Source organism: Eleutherodactylus coqui, chromosome 13, assembly GCF_035609145.1.
Source record: "Eleutherodactylus coqui strain aEleCoq1 chromosome 13, aEleCoq1.hap1, whole genome shotgun sequence".
NCBI classification, from domain to species: Eukaryota; Metazoa; Chordata; class Amphibia; order Anura; family Eleutherodactylidae; genus Eleutherodactylus; species Eleutherodactylus coqui.
In genome coordinates, this window is record NC_089849.1 from 79385997 (window position 1) to 79405996 (window position 20000).

General features: G+C 41.2%; 12 non-coding genes across 12 annotated transcripts in view; all 12 read left to right on the forward strand.

Moving 5' to 3' along the window:
* TRNAL-AAG (transfer RNA leucine (anticodon AAG)) overlaps positions 1–46 on the forward strand; it is an 82-nt gene extending 36 nt beyond the window's left edge. Inside the window, exon 1 of the tRNA in view lies at positions 1–46. This exon is cut by the window's left edge and continues 36 nt beyond it. This is a non-coding gene — a tRNA (tRNA-Leu).
* Positions 47–1082: 1036 nt separating this feature from the next.
* Positions 1083–1164, forward strand: TRNAF-AAA (transfer RNA phenylalanine (anticodon AAA)). The gene has a single exon. It is a non-coding gene; the product is annotated as a tRNA-Phe (tRNA).
* Positions 1165–2757: 1593 nt separating this feature from the next.
* TRNAL-AAG (transfer RNA leucine (anticodon AAG)) lies at positions 2758–2839 on the forward strand. The gene has a single exon. It is a non-coding gene; the product is annotated as a tRNA-Leu (tRNA).
* A 1033-nt stretch (positions 2840–3872) lies between these two features.
* On the forward strand, positions 3873–3954 carry TRNAL-AAG (transfer RNA leucine (anticodon AAG)). Its single transcript has one exon. It is a non-coding gene; the product is annotated as a tRNA-Leu (tRNA).
* A 3266-nt stretch (positions 3955–7220) lies between these two features.
* Positions 7221–7302, forward strand: TRNAL-AAG (transfer RNA leucine (anticodon AAG)). Its single transcript has one exon. It is a non-coding gene; the product is annotated as a tRNA-Leu (tRNA).
* Positions 7303–10015: 2713 nt separating this feature from the next.
* Positions 10016–10097, forward strand: TRNAL-AAG (transfer RNA leucine (anticodon AAG)). The gene has a single exon. It is a non-coding gene; the product is annotated as a tRNA-Leu (tRNA).
* Positions 10098–11133: 1036 nt separating this feature from the next.
* Positions 11134–11215, forward strand: TRNAL-AAG (transfer RNA leucine (anticodon AAG)). The gene has a single exon. It is a non-coding gene; the product is annotated as a tRNA-Leu (tRNA).
* Positions 11216–12808: 1593 nt separating this feature from the next.
* Positions 12809–12890, forward strand: TRNAL-AAG (transfer RNA leucine (anticodon AAG)). Its single transcript has one exon. It is a non-coding gene; the product is annotated as a tRNA-Leu (tRNA).
* Positions 12891–13923: 1033 nt separating this feature from the next.
* On the forward strand, positions 13924–14005 carry TRNAL-AAG (transfer RNA leucine (anticodon AAG)). The gene has a single exon. It is a non-coding gene; the product is annotated as a tRNA-Leu (tRNA).
* Positions 14006–17271: 3266 nt separating this feature from the next.
* TRNAL-AAG (transfer RNA leucine (anticodon AAG)) lies at positions 17272–17353 on the forward strand. Its single transcript has one exon. It is a non-coding gene; the product is annotated as a tRNA-Leu (tRNA).
* A 1036-nt stretch (positions 17354–18389) lies between these two features.
* Positions 18390–18471, forward strand: TRNAL-AAG (transfer RNA leucine (anticodon AAG)). The gene has a single exon. It is a non-coding gene; the product is annotated as a tRNA-Leu (tRNA).
* Positions 18472–18948: 477 nt separating this feature from the next.
* TRNAL-AAG (transfer RNA leucine (anticodon AAG)) lies at positions 18949–19030 on the forward strand. Its single transcript has one exon. It is a non-coding gene; the product is annotated as a tRNA-Leu (tRNA).
* The last annotated feature ends 970 nt before the right edge of the window (positions 19031–20000 follow it).

Sequence of the window (20000 nt, forward strand, 5' to 3'; positions counted from 1 at the left end):
GGCTCCAGTCTCTTTGGAGGCGTGGGTTCGAATCCCACTGCTGCCAGTTTTCAATTTTGAAAGCTCTCAAGTTGCTTTCTGAACATTTTAGTGGTCAGAAGAACTTGCTTTTGATGATGCTCAGAAATGGACTTTTTGGCCTTTTCTGAAACCGAACAAACTCTATAAGAAAAGGCTTTTGATGATATTCCCAAGATGTTATGGCACAGATTAAGCTACCCTGATGCGCTAGCTAAGTAGACATTAGGCGCACTCCACGATCTTGCACTTCAAAGCCTTCAATAGCCTAGAAACATCTGAAAAGGCAGTAGTGCGGTAATACTGTTGAACTCACTTGCGTTTGCTTCCTTTCTAACTGGAGGAATGCATTTTCAGCCTTCTGCTGCCATCATTAAATATTCAGCTCGAATGCAGCAACAATTCTTCTTTTTAAATCAAATTCTGGAAAAGGATTTCTTGCCAGGAGAAATGTTCTTTATGAAATCTCTTGGACATTTTGATCCCAAATTATCCACTTTTTCATGGTAGCATGGCCGAGCGGTCTAAGGCGCTGGATTAAGGCTCCAGTCTCTTTGGAGGCGTGGGTTCGAATCGCACTGCTGCCAGTTTTCAATTTTGAAAGCTCTCAAGTTGCTTTCTGAACATTTTAGTGGTCAGAAGAACTTGCTTTTGATGATGCTCAGAAATGGACTTTTTGGCCTTTTCTGAAACCGAACAAACTCTATAAGAAAAGGCTTTTGATGATATTCCCAAGATGTTATGGCACAGATTAAGCTACCCTGATGCGCTAGCTAAGTAGACATTAGGCGCACTCCACGATCTTGCACTTCAAAGCCTTCAATAGCCTAGAAACATCTGAAAAAGCAGTAGTGCGGTAATACTGTTGAACTCACTTGCGTTTGCTTCCTTTCTAACTGGAGGAATGCATTTTCAGCCTTCTGCTGCCATCATTACATATTCAGCTCGAATGCAGCAACAATTCTTCTTTTTAAATCAAATTCTGGAAAAGGATTTCTTGCCAGGAGAAATGTTCTTTATGAAATCTCTTGGACATTTTGATCCAAAATTATCCACTTTTTCATGGTAGCATGGCCGAGCGGTCTAAGGCGCTGGATTAAAGCTCCAGTCTCTTTGGAGGCGTGGGTTCGAATCCCACTGCTGCCAGTTTTCAATTTTGAAAGCTCTCAAGTTGCTTTCTGAACATTTTAGTGGTCAGAAGAACTTGCTTTTGATGATGCTCAGAAATGGACTTTTTGGCCTTTTCTGAAACCGAACAAACTCTATAAGAAAAGGCTTTTGATGATATTCCCAAGATGTTATGGCACAGATTAAGCTACCCTGATGCGCTAGCTAAGTAGACATTAGGCGCACTCCACGATCTTGCACTTCAAAGCCTTCAATAGCCTAGAAACATCTGAAAAGGCAGTAGTGCGGTAATACTGTTGAACTCACTTGCGTTTGCTTCCTTTCTAACTGGAGGAATGCATTTTCAGCCTTCTGCTGCCATCATTAAATATTCAGCTCGAATGCAGCAACAATTCTTCTTTTTAAATCAAATTCTGGAAAAGGATTTCTTGCCAGGAGAAATGTTCTTTATGAAATCTCTTGGACATTTTGATCCCAAATTATCCACTTTTTCATGGTAGCATGGCCGAGCGGTCTAAGGCGCTGGATTAAGGCTCCAGTCTCTTTGGAGGCGTGGGTTCGAATCGCACTGCTGCCAGTTTTCAATTTTGAAAGCTCTCAAGTTGCTTTCTGAACATTTTAGTGGTCAGAAGAACTTGCTTTTGATGATGCTCAGAAATGGACTTTTTGGCCTTTTCTGAAACCGAACAAACTCTATAAGAAAAGGCTTTTGATGATATCCCAAGATGTTATGGCACAGATTAAGCTACCCCGATGCGCTAGCTAAGTAGACATTAGGCGCACTCCACGATCTTGCACTTCAAAGCCTTCAATAGCCTAGAAACATCTGAAAAGGCAGTAGTGCGGTAATACTGTTGAACTCACTTGCGTTTGCTTCCTTTCTAACTGGAGGAATGCATTTTCAGCCTTCTGCTGCCATCATTAAATATTCAGCTCGAATGCAGCAACAATTCTTCTTTTTAAATCAAATTCTGGAAAAGGATTTCTTGCCAGGAGAAATGTTCTTTATGAAATCTCTTGGACATTTTGATCCCAAATTATCCACTTTTTCATGGTAGCATGGCCGAGCGGTCTAAGGCGCTGGATTAAGGCTCCAGTCTCTTTGGAGGCGTGGGTTCGAATCGCACTGCTGCCAGTTTTCAATTTTGAAAGCTCTCAAGTTGCTTTCTGAACATTTTAGTGGTCAGAAGAACTTGCTTTTGATGATGCTCAGAAATGGACTTTTTGGCCTTTTCTGAAACCGAACAAACTCTATAAGAAAAGGCTTTTGATGATATCCCAAGATGTTATGGCACAGATTAAGCTACCCCGATGCGCTAGCTAAGTAGACATTAGGCGCACTCCACGATCTTGCACTTCAAAGCCTTCAATAGCCTAGAAACATCTGAAAAAGCAGTAGTGTGGTAATACTGTTGAACTCACTTGCGTTTGCTTCCTTTCTAACTGGAGGAATGCATTTTCAGCCTTCTGCTGCCATCATTAAATATTCAGCTCGAATGCAGCAACAATTCTTCTTTTTAAATCAAATTCTGGAAAAGGATTTCTTGCCAGGAGAAATGTTCTTTATGAAATCTCTTGGACATTTTGATCCAAAATTATCCACTTTTTCATGGTAGCATGGCCGAGCGGTCTAAGGCGCTGGATTAAGGCTCCAGTCTCTTTGGAGGCGTGGGTTCGAATCCCACTGCTGCCAGTTTTCAATTTTGAAAGCTCTCAAGTTGCTTTCTGAACATTTTAGTGGTCAGAAGAACTTGCTTTTGAGGATGCTCAGAAATGGACTTTTTGGCCTTTTCTGAAACCGAACAAACTCTATAAGAAAAGGCTTTTGATGATATTCCCAAGATGTTATGGCACAGATTAAGCTACCCCGATGCGCTAGCTAAGTAGACATTAGGCGCACTCCACGATCTTGCACTTCAAAGCCTTCAATAGCCTAGAGACATCTGAAAAAGCAGTAGTGTGGTAATACTGTTGAACTCACTTGCGTTTGCTTCCTTTCTAACTGGAGGAATGCATTTTCAGCCTTCTGCTGCCATCATTAAATATTCAGCTCGAATGCAGCAACAATTCTTCTTTTTAAATCAAATTCTGGAAAAGGATTTCTTGCCAGGAGAAATGTTCTTTATGAAATCTCTTGGACATTTTGATCCAAAATTATCCACTTTTTCATGGTAGCATGGCAGAGCGGTCTAAGGCGCTGGATTAAGGCTCCAGTCTCTTTGGAGGCGTGGGTTCGAATCGCACTGCTGCCAGTTTTCAATTTTGAAAGCTCTCAAGTTGCTTTCTGAACATTTTAGTGGTCAGAAGAACTTGCTTTTGAGGATGCTCAGAAATGGACTTTTTGGCCTTTTCTGAAACCGAACAAACTGTATAAGAAAAGGCTTTTGATGATATTCCCAAGATGTTATGGCACAGATTAAGCTACCCCGATGCGCTAGCTAAGTAGACATTAGGCGCACTCCACGATCTTGCACTTCAAAGCCTTCAATAGCCTAGAAACATCTGAAAAAGCAGTAGTGCGGTAATACTGTTGAACTCACTTGCGTTTGCTTCCTTTCTAACTGGAGGAATGCATTTTCAGCCTTCTGCTGCCATCATTAAATATTCAGCTCGAATGCAGCAATTCTTCTTTTTAAATCAAATTCTGGAAAAGGATTTCTTGCCAGGAGAAATGTTCTTTATGAAATCTCTTGGACATTTTGATCCCAAATTATCCACTTTTTCATGGTAGCATGGCCGAGCGGTCTAAGGCGCTGGATTAAGGCTCCAGTCTCTTTGGAGGCGTGGGTTCGAATCCCACTGCTGCCAGTTTTCAATTTTGAAAGCTCTCAAGTTGCTTTCTGAACATTTTAGTGGTCAGAAGAACTTGCTTTTGATGATGCTCAGAAATGGACTTTTTGGCCTTTTCTGAAACCGAACAAACTGTATAAGAAAAGGCTTTTGATGATATTCCCAAGATGTTATGGCACAGATTAAGCTACCCTGATGCGCTAGCTAAGTAGACATTAGGCGCACTCCACGATCTTGCACTTCAAAGCCTTCAATAGCCTAGAAACATCTGAAAAAGCAGTAGTGCGGTAATACTGTTGAACTCACTTGCGTTTGCTTCCTTTCTAACTGGAGGAATGCATTTTCAGCCTTCTGCTGCCATCATTAAATATTCAGCTCGAATGCAGCAACAATTCTTCTTTTTAAATCAAATTCTGGAAAAGGATTTCTTGCCAGGAGAAATGTTATTTATGAAATCTCTTGGACATTTTGATCCCAAATTATCCACTCTTTAATGGTAGCATGGCCGAGCGGTCTGAGGCGCTGAATTAAGGCTCCAGTCTCTTTGGAGGCGTGGGTTCGAATCGCACTGCTGCCAGTTTTCAATTTTGAAAGCTCTCAAGTTGCTTTCTGAACATTTTAGTGGTCAGAAGAACTTGCTTTTGAGGATGCTCAGAAATGGACTTTTTGGCCTTTTCTGAAACCGAACAAACTGTATAAGAAAAGGCTTTTGATGATATTCCCAAGATGTTATGGCACAGATTAAGCTACCCCGATGCGCTAGCTAAGTAGACATTAGGCGCACTCCACGATCTTGCACTTCAAAGCCTTCAATAGCCTAGAAACATCTGAAAAAGCAGTAGTGCGGTAATACTGTTGAACTCACTTGCGTTTGCTTCCTTTCTAACTGGAGGAATGCATTTTCAGCCTTCTGCTGCCATCATTAAATATTCAGCTCGAATGCAGCAATTCTTCTTTTTAAATCAAATTCTGGAAAAGGATTTCTTGCCAGGAGAAATGTTATTTATGAAATCTCTTGGACATTTTGATCCCAAATTATCCACTCTTTCATGGTAGCATGGCCGAGCGGTCTAAGGCGCTGGATTAAGGCTCCAGTCTCTTTGGAGGCATGGGTTCGAATACCACTGCTGCCAGTTTTCAATTTTGAAAGCTCTCAAGTTGCTTTCTGAACATTTTAGTGGTCAGAAGAACTTGCTTTTGATGATGCTCAGAAATGGACTTTTTGGCCTTTTCTGAAACCGAACAAACTCTATAAGAAAAGGCTTTTGATGATATTCCCAAGATGTTATGGCACAGATTAAGCTACCCCGATGCGCTAGCTAAGTAGACATTAGGCGCACTCCACGATCTTGCACTTCAAAGCCTTCAATAGCCTAGAAACATCTGAAAAAGCAGTAGTGCGGTAATACTGTTGAACTCACTTGCGTTTGCTTCCTTTCTAACTGGAGGAATGCATTTTCAGCCTTCTGCTGCCATCATTAAATATTCAGCTCGAATGCAGCAACAATTCTTCTTTTTAAATCAAATTCTGGAAAAGCATTTCTTGCCAGGAGAAATGTTATTTATGAAATCTCTTGGACATTTTGATCCCAAATTATCCACTCTTTCATGGTAGCATGGCCGAGCGGTCTAAGGCGCTGGATTAAGGCTCCAGTCTCTTTGGAGGCATGGGTTCGAATACCACTGCTGCCAGTTTTCAATTTTGAAAGCTCTCAAGTTGCTTTCTGAACATTTTAGTGGTCAGAAGAACTTGCTTTTGAGGATGCTCAGAAATGGACTTTTTGGCCTTTTCTGAAACCGAACAAACTCTATAAGAAAAGGCTTTTGATGATATTCCCAAGATGTTATGGCACAGATTAAGCTACCCCGATGCGCTAGCTAAGTAGACATTAGGCACACTCCACGATCTTGCACTTCAAAGCCTTCAATAGCCTAGAAACATCTGAAAAAGCAGTAGTGCGGTAATACTGTTGAACTCACTTGCGTTTGCTTCCTTTCTAACTGGAGGAATGCATTTTCAGCCTTCTGCTGCCATCATTAAATATTCAGCTCGAATGCAGCAACAATTCTTCTTTTTAAATCACATTCTGGAAAAGGATTTCTTGCCAGGAGAAATGTTATTTATGAAATCTCTTGGACATTTTGATCCCAAATTATCCACTCTTTCATGGTAGCATGGCCGAGCGGTCTAAGGCGCTGGATTAAGGCTCCAGTCTCTTTGGAGGCGTGGGTTCGAATTCCACTGCTGCCAGTTTTCAATTTTGAAAGCTCTCAAGTTGCTTTCTGAACATTTTAGTGGTCAGAAGAACTTGCTTTTGATGATGCTCAGAAATGGACTTTTTGGCCTTTTCTGAAACCGAACAAACTCTATAAGAAAAGGCTTTTGATGATATTCCCAAGATGTTATGGCACAGATTAAGCTACCCCGATGCGCTAGCTAAGTAGACATTAGGCGCACTCCACGATCTTGCACTTCAAAGCCTTCAATAGCCTAGAAACATCTGAAAAAGCAGTAGTGTGGTAATACTGTTGAACTCACTTGCGTTTGCTTCCTTTCTAACTGGAGGAATGCATTTTCAGCCTTCTGCTGCCATCATTAAATATTCAGCTCGAATGCAGCAACAATTCTTCTTTTTAAATCAAATTCTGGAAAAGGATTTCTTGCCAGGAGAAATGTTCTTTATGAAATCTCTTGGACATTTTGATCCAAAATTATCCACTTTTTCATGGTAGCATGGCCGAGCGGTCTAATGCGCTGGATTAAGGCTCCAGTCTCTTTGGAGGCGTGGGTTCGAATCGCACTGCTGCCAGTTTTCAATTTTGAAAGCTCTCAAGTTGCTTTCTGAACATTTTAGTGGTCAGAAGAACTTGCTTTTGAGGATGCTCAGAAATGGACTTTTTGGCCTTTTCTGAAACCGAACAAACTGTATAAGAAAAGGCTTTTGATGATATTCCCAAGATGTTATGGCACAGATTAAGCTACCCCGATGCGCTAGCTAAGTAGACATTAGGCGCACTCCACGATCTTGCACTTCAAAGCCTTCAATAGCCTAGAAACATCTGAAAAAGCAGTAGTGCGGTAATACTGTTGAACTCACTTGCGTTTGCTTCCTTTCTAACTGGAGGAATGCATTTTCAGCCTTCTGCTGCCATCATTAAATATTCAGCTCGAATGCAGCAATTCTTCTTTTTAAATCAAATTCTGGAAAAGGATTTCTTGCCAGGAGAAATGTTCTTTATGAAATCTCTTGGACATTTTGATCCCAAATTATCCACTTTTTCATGGTAGCATGGCCGAGCGGTCTAAGGCGCTGGATTAAGGCTCCAGTCTCTTTGGAGGCGTGGGTTCGAATCCCACTGCTGCCAGTTTTCAATTTTGAAAGCTCTCAAGTTGCTTTCTGAACATTTTAGTGGTCAGAAGAACTTGCTTTTGATGATGCTCAGAAATGGACTTTTTGGCCTTTTCTGAAACCGAACAAACTGTATAAGAAAAGGCTTTTGATGATATTCCCAAGATGTTATGGCACAGATTAAGCTACCCTGATGCGCTAGCTAAGTAGACATTAGGCGCACTCCACGATCTTGCACTTCAAAGCCTTCAATAGCCTAGAAACATCTGAAAAAGCAGTAGTGCGGTAATACTGTTGAACTCACTTGCGTTTGCTTCCTTTCTAACTGGAGGAATGCATTTTCAGCCTTCTGCTGCCATCATTAAATATTCAGCTCGAATGCAGCAACAATTCTTCTTTTTAAATCAAATTCTGGAAAAGGATTTCTTGCCAGGAGAAATGTTCTTTATGAAATCTCTTGGACATTTTGATCCAAAATTATCCACTTTTTCATGGTAGCATGGCCGAGCGGTCTAAGGCGCTGGATTAAGGCTCCAGTCTCTTTGGAGGCGTGGGTTCGAATTCCACTGCTGCCAGTTTTCAATTTTGAAAGCTCTCAAGTTGCTTTCTGAACATTTTAGTGGTCAGAAGAACTTGCTTTTGATGATGCTCAGAAATGGACTTTTTGGCCTTTTCTGAAACCGAACAAACTCTATAAGAAAAGGCTTTTGATGATATTCCCAAGATGTTATGGCACAGATTAAGCTACCCCGATGCGCTAGCTAAGTAGACATTAGGCGCACTCCACGATCTTGCACTTCAAAGCCTTCAATAGCCTAGAAACATCTGAAAAAGCAGTAGTGCGGTAATACTGTTGAACTCACTTGCGTTTGCTTCCTTTCTAACTGGAGGAATGCATTTTCAGCCTTCTGCTGCCATCATTAAATATTCAGCTCGAATGCAGCAACAATTCTTCTTTTTAAATCAAATTCTGGAAAAGGATTTCTTGCCAGGAGAAATGTTCTTTATGAAATCTCTTGGACATTTTGATCCAAAATTATCCACTTTTTCATGGTAGCATGGCCGAGCGGTCTAATGCGCTGGATTAAGGCTCCAGTCTCTTTGGAGGCGTGGGTTCGAATCCCACTGCTGCCAGTTTTCAATTTTGAAAGCTCTCAAGTTGCTTTCTGAACATTTTAGTGGTCAGAAGAACTTGCTTTTGATGATGCTCAGAAACGGACTTTTTGGCCTTTTCTGAAACCGAACAAACTCTATAAGAAAAGGCTTTTGATGATATTCCCAAGATGTTATGGCACAGATTAAGCTACCCCGATGCGCTAGCTAAGTAGACATTAGGCGCACTCCACGATCTTGCACTTCAAAGCCTTCAATAGCCTAGAAACATCTGAAAAAGCAGTAGTGTGGTAATACTGTTGAACTCACTTGCGTTTGCTTCCTTTCTAACTGGAGGAATGCATTTTCAGCCTTCTGCTGCCATCATTAAATATTCAGCTCGAATGCAGCAACAATTCTTCTTTTTAAATCAAATTCTGGAAAAGGATTTCTTGCCAGGAGAAATGTTCTTTATGAAATCTCTTGGACATTTTGATCCCACATTATCCACTTTTTCATGGTAGCATGGCCGAGCGGTCTAAGGCGCTGGATTAAGGCTCCAGTCTCTTTGGAGGCGTGGGTTCAAATCCCACTGCTGCCAGTTTTCAATTCTGAAAGCTCTCAAGTTGCTTTCTGAACATTTTAGTGGTCAGAAGAACTTGCTTTTGATGATGCTCAGAAACGGACTTTTTGGCCTTTTCTGAAACCGAACAAACTCTATAAGAAAAGGCTTTTGATGATATTCCCAAGATGTTATGGCACAGATTAAGCTACCCCGATGCGCTAGCTAAGTAGACATTAGGCGCACTCCACGATCTTGCACTTCAAAGCCTTCAATAGCCTAGAAACATCTGAAAAAGCAGTAGTGTGGTAATACTGTTGAACTCACTTGCGTTTGCTTCCTTTCTAACTGGAGGAATGCATTTTCAGCCTTCTGCTGCCATCATTAAATATTCAGCTCGAATGCAGCAACAATTCTTCTTTTTAAATCAAATTCTGGAAAAGGATTTCTTGCCAGGAGAAATGTTCTTTATGAAATCTCTTGGACATTTTGATCCCACATTATCCACTTTTTCATGGTAGCATGGCCGAGCGGTCTAAGGCGCTGGATTAAGGCTCCAGTCTCTTTGGAGGTGTGGGTTCGAATCCCACTGCTGCCAGTTTTCAATTTTGAAAGCTCTCAAGTTGCTTTCTGAACATTTTAGTGGTCAGAAGAACTTGCTTTTGATGATGCTCAGAAATGGACTTTTTGGCCTTTTCTGAAACCGAACAAACTGTATAAGAAAAGGCTTTTGATGATATTCCCAAGATGTTATGGCACAGATTAAGCTACCCTGATGCGCTAGCTAAGTAGACATTAGGCGCACTCCACGATCTTGCACTTCAAAGCCTTCAATAGCCTAGAAACATCTGAAAAAGCAGTAGTGCGGTAATACTGTTGAACTCACTTGCGTTTGCTTCCTTTCTAACTGGAGGAATGCATTTTCAGCCTTCTGCTGCCATCATTACATATTCAGCTCGAATGCAGCAACAATTCTTCTTTTTAAATCAAATTCTGGAAAAGGATTTCTTGCCAGGAGAAATGTTCTTTATGAAATCTCTTGGACATTTTGATCCAAAATTATCCACTTTTTCATGGTAGCATGGCCGAGCGGTCTAAGGCGCTGGATTAAGGCTCCAGTCTCTTTGGAGGCGTGGGTTCGAATCCCACTGCTGCCAGTTTTCAATTTTGAAAGCTCTCAAGTTGCTTTCTGAACATTTTAGTGGTCAGAAGAACTTGCTTTTGATGATGCTCAGAAATGGACTTTTTGGCCTTTTCTGAAACCGAACAAACTCTATAAGAAAAGGCTTTTGATGATATTCCCAAGATGTTATGGCACAGATTAAGCTACCCTGATGCGCTAGCTAAGTAGACATTAGGCGCACTCCACGATCTTGCACTTCAAAGCCTTCAATAGCCTAGAAACATCTGAAAAGGCAGTAGTGCGGTAATACTGTTGAACTCACTTGCGTTTGCTTCCTTTCTAACTGGAGGAATGCATTTTCAGCCTTCTGCTGCCATCATTAAATATTCAGCTCGAATGCAGCAACAATTCTTCTTTTTAAATCAAATTCTGGAAAAGGATTTCTTGCCAGGAGAAATGTTCTTTATGAAATCTCTTGGACATTTTGATCCCAAATTATCCACTTTTTCATGGTAGCATGGCCGAGCGGTCTAAGGCGCTGGATTAAGGCTCCAGTCTCTTTGGAGGCGTGGGTTCGAATCGCACTGCTGCCAGTTTTCAATTTTGAAAGCTCTCAAGTTGCTTTCTGAACATTTTAGTGGTCAGAAGAACTTGCTTTTGATGATGCTCAGAAATGGACTTTTTGGCCTTTTCTGAAACCGAACAAACTCTATAAGAAAAGGCTTTTGATGATATTCCCAAGATGTTATGGCACAGATTAAGCTACCCTGATGCGCTAGCTAAGTAGACATTAGGCGCACTCCACGATCTTGCACTTCAAAGCCTTCAATAGCCTAGAAACATCTGAAAAAGCAGTAGTGCGGTAATACTGTTGAACTCACTTGCGTTTGCTTCCTTTCTAACTGGAGGAATGCATTTTCAGCCTTCTGCTGCCATCATTACATATTCAGCTCGAATGCAGCAACAATTCTTCTTTTTAAATCAAATTCTGGAAAAGGATTTCTTGCCAGGAGAAATGTTCTTTATGAAATCTCTTGGACATTTTGATCCAAAATTATCCACTTTTTCATGGTAGCATGGCCGAGCGGTCTAAGGCGCTGGATTAAGGCTCCAGTCTCTTTGGAGGCGTGGGTTCGAATCCCACTGCTGCCAGTTTTCAATTTTGAAAGCTCTCAAGTTGCTTTCTGAACATTTTAGTGGTCAGAAGAACTTGCTTTTGATGATGCTCAGAAATGGACTTTTTGGCCTTTTCTGAAACCGAACAAACTCTATAAGAAAAGGCTTTTGATGATATTCCCAAGATGTTATGGCACAGATTAAGCTACCCTGATGCGCTAGCTAAGTAGACATTAGGCGCACTCCACGATCTTGCACTTCAAAGCCTTCAATAGCCTAGAAACATCTGAAAAGGCAGTAGTGCGGTAATACTGTTGAACTCACTTGCGTTTGCTTCCTTTCTAACTGGAGGAATGCATTTTCAGCCTTCTGCTGCCATCATTAAATATTCAGCTCGAATGCAGCAACAATTCTTCTTTTTAAATCAAATTCTGGAAAAGGATTTCTTGCCAGGAGAAATGTTCTTTATGAAATCTCTTGGACATTTTGATCCCAAATTATCCACTTTTTCATGGTAGCATGGCCGAGCGGTCTAAGGCGCTGGATTAAGGCTCCAGTCTCTTTGGAGGCGTGGGTTCGAATCGCACTGCTGCCAGTTTTCAATTTTGAAAGCTCTCAAGTTGCTTTCTGAACATTTTAGTGGTCAGAAGAACTTGCTTTTGATGATGCTCAGAAATGGACTTTTTGGCCTTTTCTGAAACCGAACAAACTCTATAAGAAAAGGCTTTTGATGATATCCCAAGATGTTATGGCACAGATTAAGCTACCCCGATGCGCTAGCTAAGTAGACATTAGGCGCACTCCACGATCTTGCACTTCAAAGCCTTCAATAGCCTAGAAACATCTGAAAAGGCAGTAGTGCGGTAATACTGTTGAACTCACTTGCGTTTGCTTCCTTTCTAACTGGAGGAATGCATTTTCAGCCTTCTGCTGCCATCATTAAATATTCAGCTCGAATGCAGCAACAATTCTTCTTTTTAAATCAAATTCTGGAAAAGGATTTCTTGCCAGGAGAAATGTTCTTTATGAAATCTCTTGGACATTTTGATCCCAAATTATCCACTTTTTCATGGTAGCATGGCCGAGCGGTCTAAGGCGCTGGATTAAGGCTCCAGTCTCTTTGGAGGCGTGGGTTCGAATCGCACTGCTGCCAGTTTTCAATTTTGAAAGCTCTCAAGTTGCTTTCTGAACATTTTAGTGGTCAGAAGAACTTGCTTTTGATGATGCTCAGAAATGGACTTTTTGGCCTTTTCTGAAACCGAACAAACTCTATAAGAAAAGGCTTTTGATGATATCCCAAGATGTTATGGCACAGATTAAGCTACCCCGATGCGCTAGCTAAGTAGACATTAGGCGCACTCCACGATCTTGCACTTCAAAGCCTTCAATAGCCTAGAAACATCTGAAAAAGCAGTAGTGTGGTAATACTGTTGAACTCACTTGCGTTTGCTTCCTTTCTAACTGGAGGAATGCATTTTCAGCCTTCTGCTGCCATCATTAAATATTCAGCTCGAATGCAGCAACAATTCTTCTTTTTAAATCAAATTCTGGAAAAGGATTTCTTGCCAGGAGAAATGTTCTTTATGAAATCTCTTGGACATTTTGATCCAAAATTATCCACTTTTTCATGGTAGCATGGCCGAGCGGTCTAAGGCGCTGGATTAAGGCTCCAGTCTCTTTGGAGGCGTGGGTTCGAATCCCACTGCTGCCAGTTTTCAATTTTGAAAGCTCTCAAGTTGCTTTCTGAACATTTTAGTGGTCAGAAGAACTTGCTTTTGAGGATGCTCAGAAATGGACTTTTTGGCCTTTTCTGAAACCGAACAAACTCTATAAGAAAAGGCTTTTGATGATATTCCCAAGATGTTATGGCACAGATTAAGCTACCCCGATGCGCTAGCTAAGTAGACATTAGGCGCACTCCACGATCTTGCACTTCAAAGCCTTCAATAGCCTAGAGACATCTGAAAAAGCAGTAGTGTGGTAATACTGTTGAACTCACTTGCGTTTGCTTCCTTTCTAACTGGAGGAATGCATTTTCAGCCTTCTGCTGCCATCATTAAATATTCAGCTCGAATGCAGCAACAATTCTTCTTTTTAAATCAAATTCTGGAAAAGGATTTCTTGCCAGGAGAAATGTTCTTTATGAAATCTCTTGGACATTTTGATCCAAAATTATCCACTTTTTCATGGTAGCATGGCAGAGCGGTCTAAGGCGCTGGATTAAGGCTCCAGTCTCTTTGGAGGCGTGGGTTCGAATCGCACTGCTGCCAGTTTTCAATTTTGAAAGCTCTCAAGTTGCTTTCTGAACATTTTAGTGGTCAGAAGAACTTGCTTTTGAGGATGCTCAGAAATGGACTTTTTGGCCTTTTCTGAAACCGAACAAACTGTATAAGAAAAGGCTTTTGATGATATTCCCAAGATGTTATGGCACAGATTAAGCTACCCCGATGCGCTAGCTAAGTAGACATTAGGCGCACTCCACGATCTTGCACTTCAAAGCCTTCAATAGCCTAGAAACATCTGAAAAAGCAGTAGTGCGGTAATACTGTTGAACTCACTTGCGTTTGCTTCCTTTCTAACTGGAGGAATGCATTTTCAGCCTTCTGCTGCCATCATTAAATATTCAGCTCGAATGCAGCAATTCTTCTTTTTAAATCAAATTCTGGAAAAGGATTTCTTGCCAGGAGAAATGTTCTTTATGAAATCTCTTGGACATTTTGATCCCAAATTATCCACTTTTTCATGGTAGCATGGCCGAGCGGTCTAAGGCGCTGGATTAAGGCTCCAGTCTCTTTGGAGGCGTGGGTTCGAATCCCACTGCTGCCAGTTTTCAATTTTGAAAGCTCTCAAGTTGCTTTCTGAACATTTTAGTGGTCAGAAGAACTTGCTTTTGATGATGCTCAGAAATGGACTTTTTGGCCTTTTCTGAAACCGAACAAACTCTATAAGAAAAGGCTTTTGATGATATTCCCAAGATGTTATGGCACAGATTAAGCTACCCTGATGCGCTAGCTAAGTAGACATTAGGCGCACTCCACGATCTTGCACTTCAAAGCCTTCAATAGCCTAGAAACATCTGAAAAAGCAGTAGTGCGGTAATACTGTTGAACTCACTTGCGTTTGCTTCCTTTCTAACTGGAGGAATGCATTTTCAGCCTTCTGCTGCCATCATTAAATATTCAGCTCGAATGCAGCAACAATTCTTCTTTTTAAATCAAATTCTGGAAAAGGATTTCTTGCCAGGAGAAATGTTATTTATGAAATCTCTTGGACATTTTGATCCCAAATTATCCACTCTTTAATGGTAGCATGGCCGAGCGGTCTGAGGCGCTGAATTAAGGCTCCAGTCTCTTTGGAGGCGTGGGTTCGAATCGCACTGCTGCCAGTTTTCAATTTTGAAAGCTCTCAAGTTGCTTTCTGAACATTTTAGTGGTCAGAAGAACTTGCTTTTGAGGATGCTCAGAAATGGACTTTTTGGCCTTTTCTGAAACCGAACAAACTGTATAAGAAAAGGCTTTTGATGATATTCCCAAGATGTTATGGCACAGATTAAGCTACCCCGATGCGCTAGCTAAGTAGACATTAGGCGCACTCCACGATCTTGCACTTCAAAGCCTTCAATAGCCTAGAAACATCTGAAAAAGCAGTAGTGCGGTAATACTGTTGAACTCACTTGCGTTTGCTTCCTTTCTAACTGGAGGAATGCATTTTCAGCCTTCTGCTGCCATCATTAAATATTCAGCTCGAATGCAGCAATTCTTCTTTTTAAATCAAATTCTGGAAAAGGATTTCTTGCCAGGAGAAATGTTATTTATGAAATCTCTTGGACATTTTGATCCCAAATTATCCACTCTTTCATGGTAGCATGGCCGAGCGGTCTAAGGCGCTGGATTAAGGCTCCAGTCTCTTTGGAGGCATGGGTTCGAATACCACTGCTGCCAGTTTTCAATTTTGAAAGCTCTCAAGTTGCTTTCTGAACATTTTAGTGGTCAGAAGAACTTGCTTTTGATGATGCTCAGAAATGGACTTTTTGGCCTTTTCTGAAACCGAACAAACTCTATAAGAAAAGGCTTTTGATGATATTCCCAAGATGTTATGGCACAGATTAAGCTACCCCGATGCGCTAGCTAAGTAGACATTAGGCGCACTCCACGATCTTGCACTTCAAAGCCTTCAATAGCCTAGAAACATCTGAAAAAGCAGTAGTGCGGTAATACTGTTGAACTCACTTGCGTTTGCTTCCTTTCTAACTGGAGGAATGCATTTTCAGCCTTCTGCTGCCATCATTAAATATTCAGCTCGAATGCAGCAACAATTCTTCTTTTTAAATCAAATTCTGGAAAAGCATTTCTTGCCAGGAGAAATGTTATTTATGAAATCTCTTGGACATTTTGATCCCAAATTATCCACTCTTTCATGGTAGCATGGCCGAGCGGTCTAAGGCGCTGGATTAAGGCTCCAGTCTCTTTGGAGGCATGGGTTCGAATACCACTGCTGCCAGTTTTCAATTTTGAAAGCTCTCAAGTTGCTTTCTGAACATTTTAGTGGTCAGAAGAACTTGCTTTTGAGGATGCTCAGAAATGGACTTTTTGGCCTTTTCTGAAACCGAACAAACTCTATAAGAAAAGGCTTTTGATGATATTCCCAAGATGTTATGGCACAGATTAAGCTACCCCGATGCGCTAGCTAAGTAGACATTAGGCACACTCCACGATCTTGCACTTCAAAGCCTTCAATAGCCTAGAAACATCTGAAAAAGCAGTAGTGCGGTAATACTGTTGAACTCACTTGCGTTTGCTTCCTTTCTAACTGGAGGAATGCATTTTCAGCCTTCTGCTGCCATCATTAAATATTCAGCTCGAATGCAGCAACAATTCTTCTTTTTAAATCACATTCTGGAAAAGGATTTCTTGCCAGGAGAAATGTTATTTATGAAATCTCTTGGACATTTTGATCCCAAATTATCCACTCTTTCATGGTAGCATGGCCGAGCGGTCTAAGGCGCTGGATTAAGGCTCCAGTCTCTTTGGAGGCGTGGGTTCGAATTCCACTGCTGCCAGTTTTCAATTTTGAAAGCTCTCAAGTTGCTTTCTGAACATTTTAGTGGTCAGAAGAACTTGCTTTTGATGATGCTCAGAAATGGACTTTTTGGCCTTTTCTGAAACCGAACAAACTCTATAAGAAAAGGCTTTTGATGATATTCCCAAGATGTTATGGCACAGATTAAGCTACCCCGATGCGCTAGCTAAGTAGACATTAGGCGCACTCCACGATCTTGCACTTCAAAGCCTTCAATAGCCTAGAAACATCTGAAAAAGCAGTAGTGTGGTAATACTGTTGAACTCACTTGCGTTTGCTTCCTTTCTAACTGGAGGAATGCATTTTCAGCCTTCTGCTGCCATCATTAAATATTCAGCTCGAATGCAGCAACAATTCTTCTTTTTAAATCAAATTCTGGAAAAGGATTTCTTGCCAGGAGAAATGTTCTTTATGAAATCTCTTGGACATTTTGATCCAAAATTATCCACTTTTTCATGGTAGCATGGCCGAGCGGTCTAATGCGCTGGATTAAGGCTCCAGTCTCTTTGGAGGCGTGGGTTCGAATCGCACTGCTGCCAGTTTTCAATTTTGAAAGCTCTCAAGTTGCTTTCTGAACATTTTAGTGGTCAGAAGAACTTGCTTTTGAGGATGCTCAGAAATGGACTTTTTGGCCTTTTCTGAAACCGAACAAACTGTATAAGAAAAGGCTTTTGATGATATTCCCAAGATGTTATGGCACAGATTAAGCTACCCCGATGCGCTAGCTAAGTAGACATTAGGCGCACTCCACGATCTTGCACTTCAAAGCCTTCAATAGCCTAGAAACATCTGAAAAAGCAGTAGTGCGGTAATACTGTTGAACTCACTTGCGTTTGCTTCCTTTCTAACTGGAGGAATGCATTTTCAGCCTTCTGCTGCCATCATTAAATATTCAGCTCGAATGCAGCAATTCTTCTTTTTAAATCAAATTCTGGAAAAGGATTTCTTGCCAGGAGAAATGTTCTTTATGAAATCTCTTGGACATTTTGATCCCAAATTATCCACTTTTTCATGGTAGCATGGCCGAGCGGTCTAAGGCGCTGGATTAAGGCTCCAGTCTCTTTGGAGGCGTGGGTTCGAATCCCACTGCTGCCAGTTTTCAATTTTGAAAGCTCTCAAGTTGCTTTCTGAACATTTTAGTGGTCAGAAGAACTTGCTTTTGATGATGCTCAGAAATGGACTTTTTGGCCTTTTCTGAAACCGAACAAACTGTATAAGAAAAGGCTTTTGATGATATTCCCAAGATGTTATGGCACAGATTAAGCTACCCTGATGCGCTAGCTAAGTAGACATTAGGCGCACTCCACGATCTTGCACTTCAAAGCCTTCAATAGCCTAGAAACATCTGAAAAAGCAGTAGTGCGGTAATACTGTTGAACTCACTTGCGTTTGCTTCCTTTCTAACTGGAGGAATGCATTTTCAGCCTTCTGCTGCCATCATTAAATATTCAGCTCGAATGCAGCAACAATTCTTCTTTTTAAATCAAATTCTGGAAAAGGATTTCTTGCCAGGAGAAATGTTATTTATGAAATCTCTTGGACATTTTGATCCCAAATTATCCACTCTTTCATGGTAGCATGGCCGAGCGGTCTAAGGCGCTGGATTAAGGCTCCAGTCTCTTTGGAGGCATGGGTTCGAATACCACTGCTGCCAGTTTTCAATTTTGAAAGCTCTCAAGTTGCTTTCTGAACATTTTAGTGGTCAGAAGAACTTGCTTTTGATGATGCTCAGAAATGGACTTTTTGGCCTTTTCTGAAACCGAACAAACTCTATAAGAAAAGGCTTTTGATGATATTCCCAAGATGTTATGGCACAGATTAAGCTACCCCGATGCGCTAGCTAAGTAGACATTAGGCGCACTCCACGATCTTGCACTTCAAAGCCTTCAATAGCCTAGAAACATCTGAAAAAGCAGTAGTGCGGTAATACTGTTGAACTCACTTGCGTTTGCTTCCTTTCTAACTGGAGGAATGCATTTTCAGCCTTCTGCTGCCATCATTAAATATTCAGCTCGAATGCAGCAACAATTCTTCTTTTTAAATCAAATTCTGGAAAAGGATTTCTTGCCAGGAGAAATGTTCTTTATGAAATCTCTTGGACATTTTGATCCAAAATTATCCACTTTTTCATGGTAGCATGGCCGAGCGGTCTAAGGCGCTGGATTAAGGCTCCAGTCTCTTTGGAGGCGTGGGTTCGAATCCCACTGCTGCCAGTTTTCAATTTTGAAAGCTCTCAAGTTGCTTTCTGAACATTTTAGTGGTCAGAAGAACTTGCTTTTGAGGATGCTCAGAAATGGACTTTTTGGCCTTTTCTGAAACCGAACAAACTCTATAAGAAAAGGCTTTTGATGATATTCCCAAGATGTTATGGCACAGATTAAGCTACCCCGATGCGCTAGCTAAGTAGACATTAGGCGCACTCCACGATCTTGCACTTCAAAGCCTTCAATAGCCTAGAAACATCTGAAAAAGCAGTAGTGTGGTAATACTGTTGAACTCACTTGCGTTTGCTTCCTTTCTAACTGGAGGAATGCATTTTCAGCCTTCTGCTGCCATCATTAAATATTCAGCTCGAATGCAGCAACAATTCTTCTTTTTAAATCAAATTCTGGAAAAGGATTTCTTGCCAGGAGAAATGTTCTTTATGAAATCTCTTGGACATTTTGATCCCAAATTATCCACTTTTTCATGGTAGCATGGCCGAGCGGTCTAAGGCGCTGGATTAAGGCTCCAGTCTCTTTGGAGGCGTGGGTTCGAATCCCACTGCTGCCAGTTTTCAATTTTGAAAGCTCTCAAGTTGCTTTCTGAACATTTTAGTGGTCAGAAGAACTTGCTTTTGATGATGCTCAGAAATGGACTTTTTGGCCTTTTCTGAAACCGAACAAACTCTATAAGAAAAGGCTTTTGATGATATTCCCAAGATGTTATGGCACAGATTAAGCTACCCCGATGCGCTAGCTAAGTAGACATTAGGCGCACTCCACGATCTTGCACTTCAAAGCCTTCAATAGCCTAGAAACATCTGAAAAAGCAGTAGTGCGGTAATACTGTTGAACTCACTTGCGTTTGCTTCCTTTCTAACTGGAGGAATGCATTTTCAGCCTTCTGCTGCCATCATTAAATATTCAGCTCGAATGCAGCAACAATTCTTCTTTTTAAATCAAATATTGGAAAAGGATTTCTTGCCAGGAGAAATGTTCTTTATGAAATCTCTTGGACATTTTGATCCCAAATTATCCACCTTTTCATGGTAGCATGGCCGAGCGGTCTAAGGCGCTGGATTAAGGCTCCAGTCTCTTTGGAGGCGTGGGTTCGAATACCACTGCTGCCAGTTTTCAATTTTGAAAGCTCTCAAGTTGCTTTCTGAACATTTTAGTGGTCAGAAGAACTTGCTTTTGAGGATGCTCAGAAATGGACTTTTTGGCCTTTTCTGAAACCGAACAAACTCTATAAGAAAAGGCTTTTGATGATATTCCCAAGATGTTATGGCACAGATTAAGCTACCCCGATGCGCTAGCTAAGTAGACATTAGGCGCACTCCACGATCTTGCACTTCAAAGCCTTCAATAGCCTAGAAACATCTGAAAAAGCAGTAGTGCGGTAATACTGTTGAACTCACTTGCGTTTGCTTCCTTTCTAACTGGAGGAATGCATTTTCAGCCTTCTGCTGCCATCATTAAATATTCAGCTCGAATGCAGCAACAATTCTTCTTTTTAAATCAAATTCTGGAAAAGGATTTCT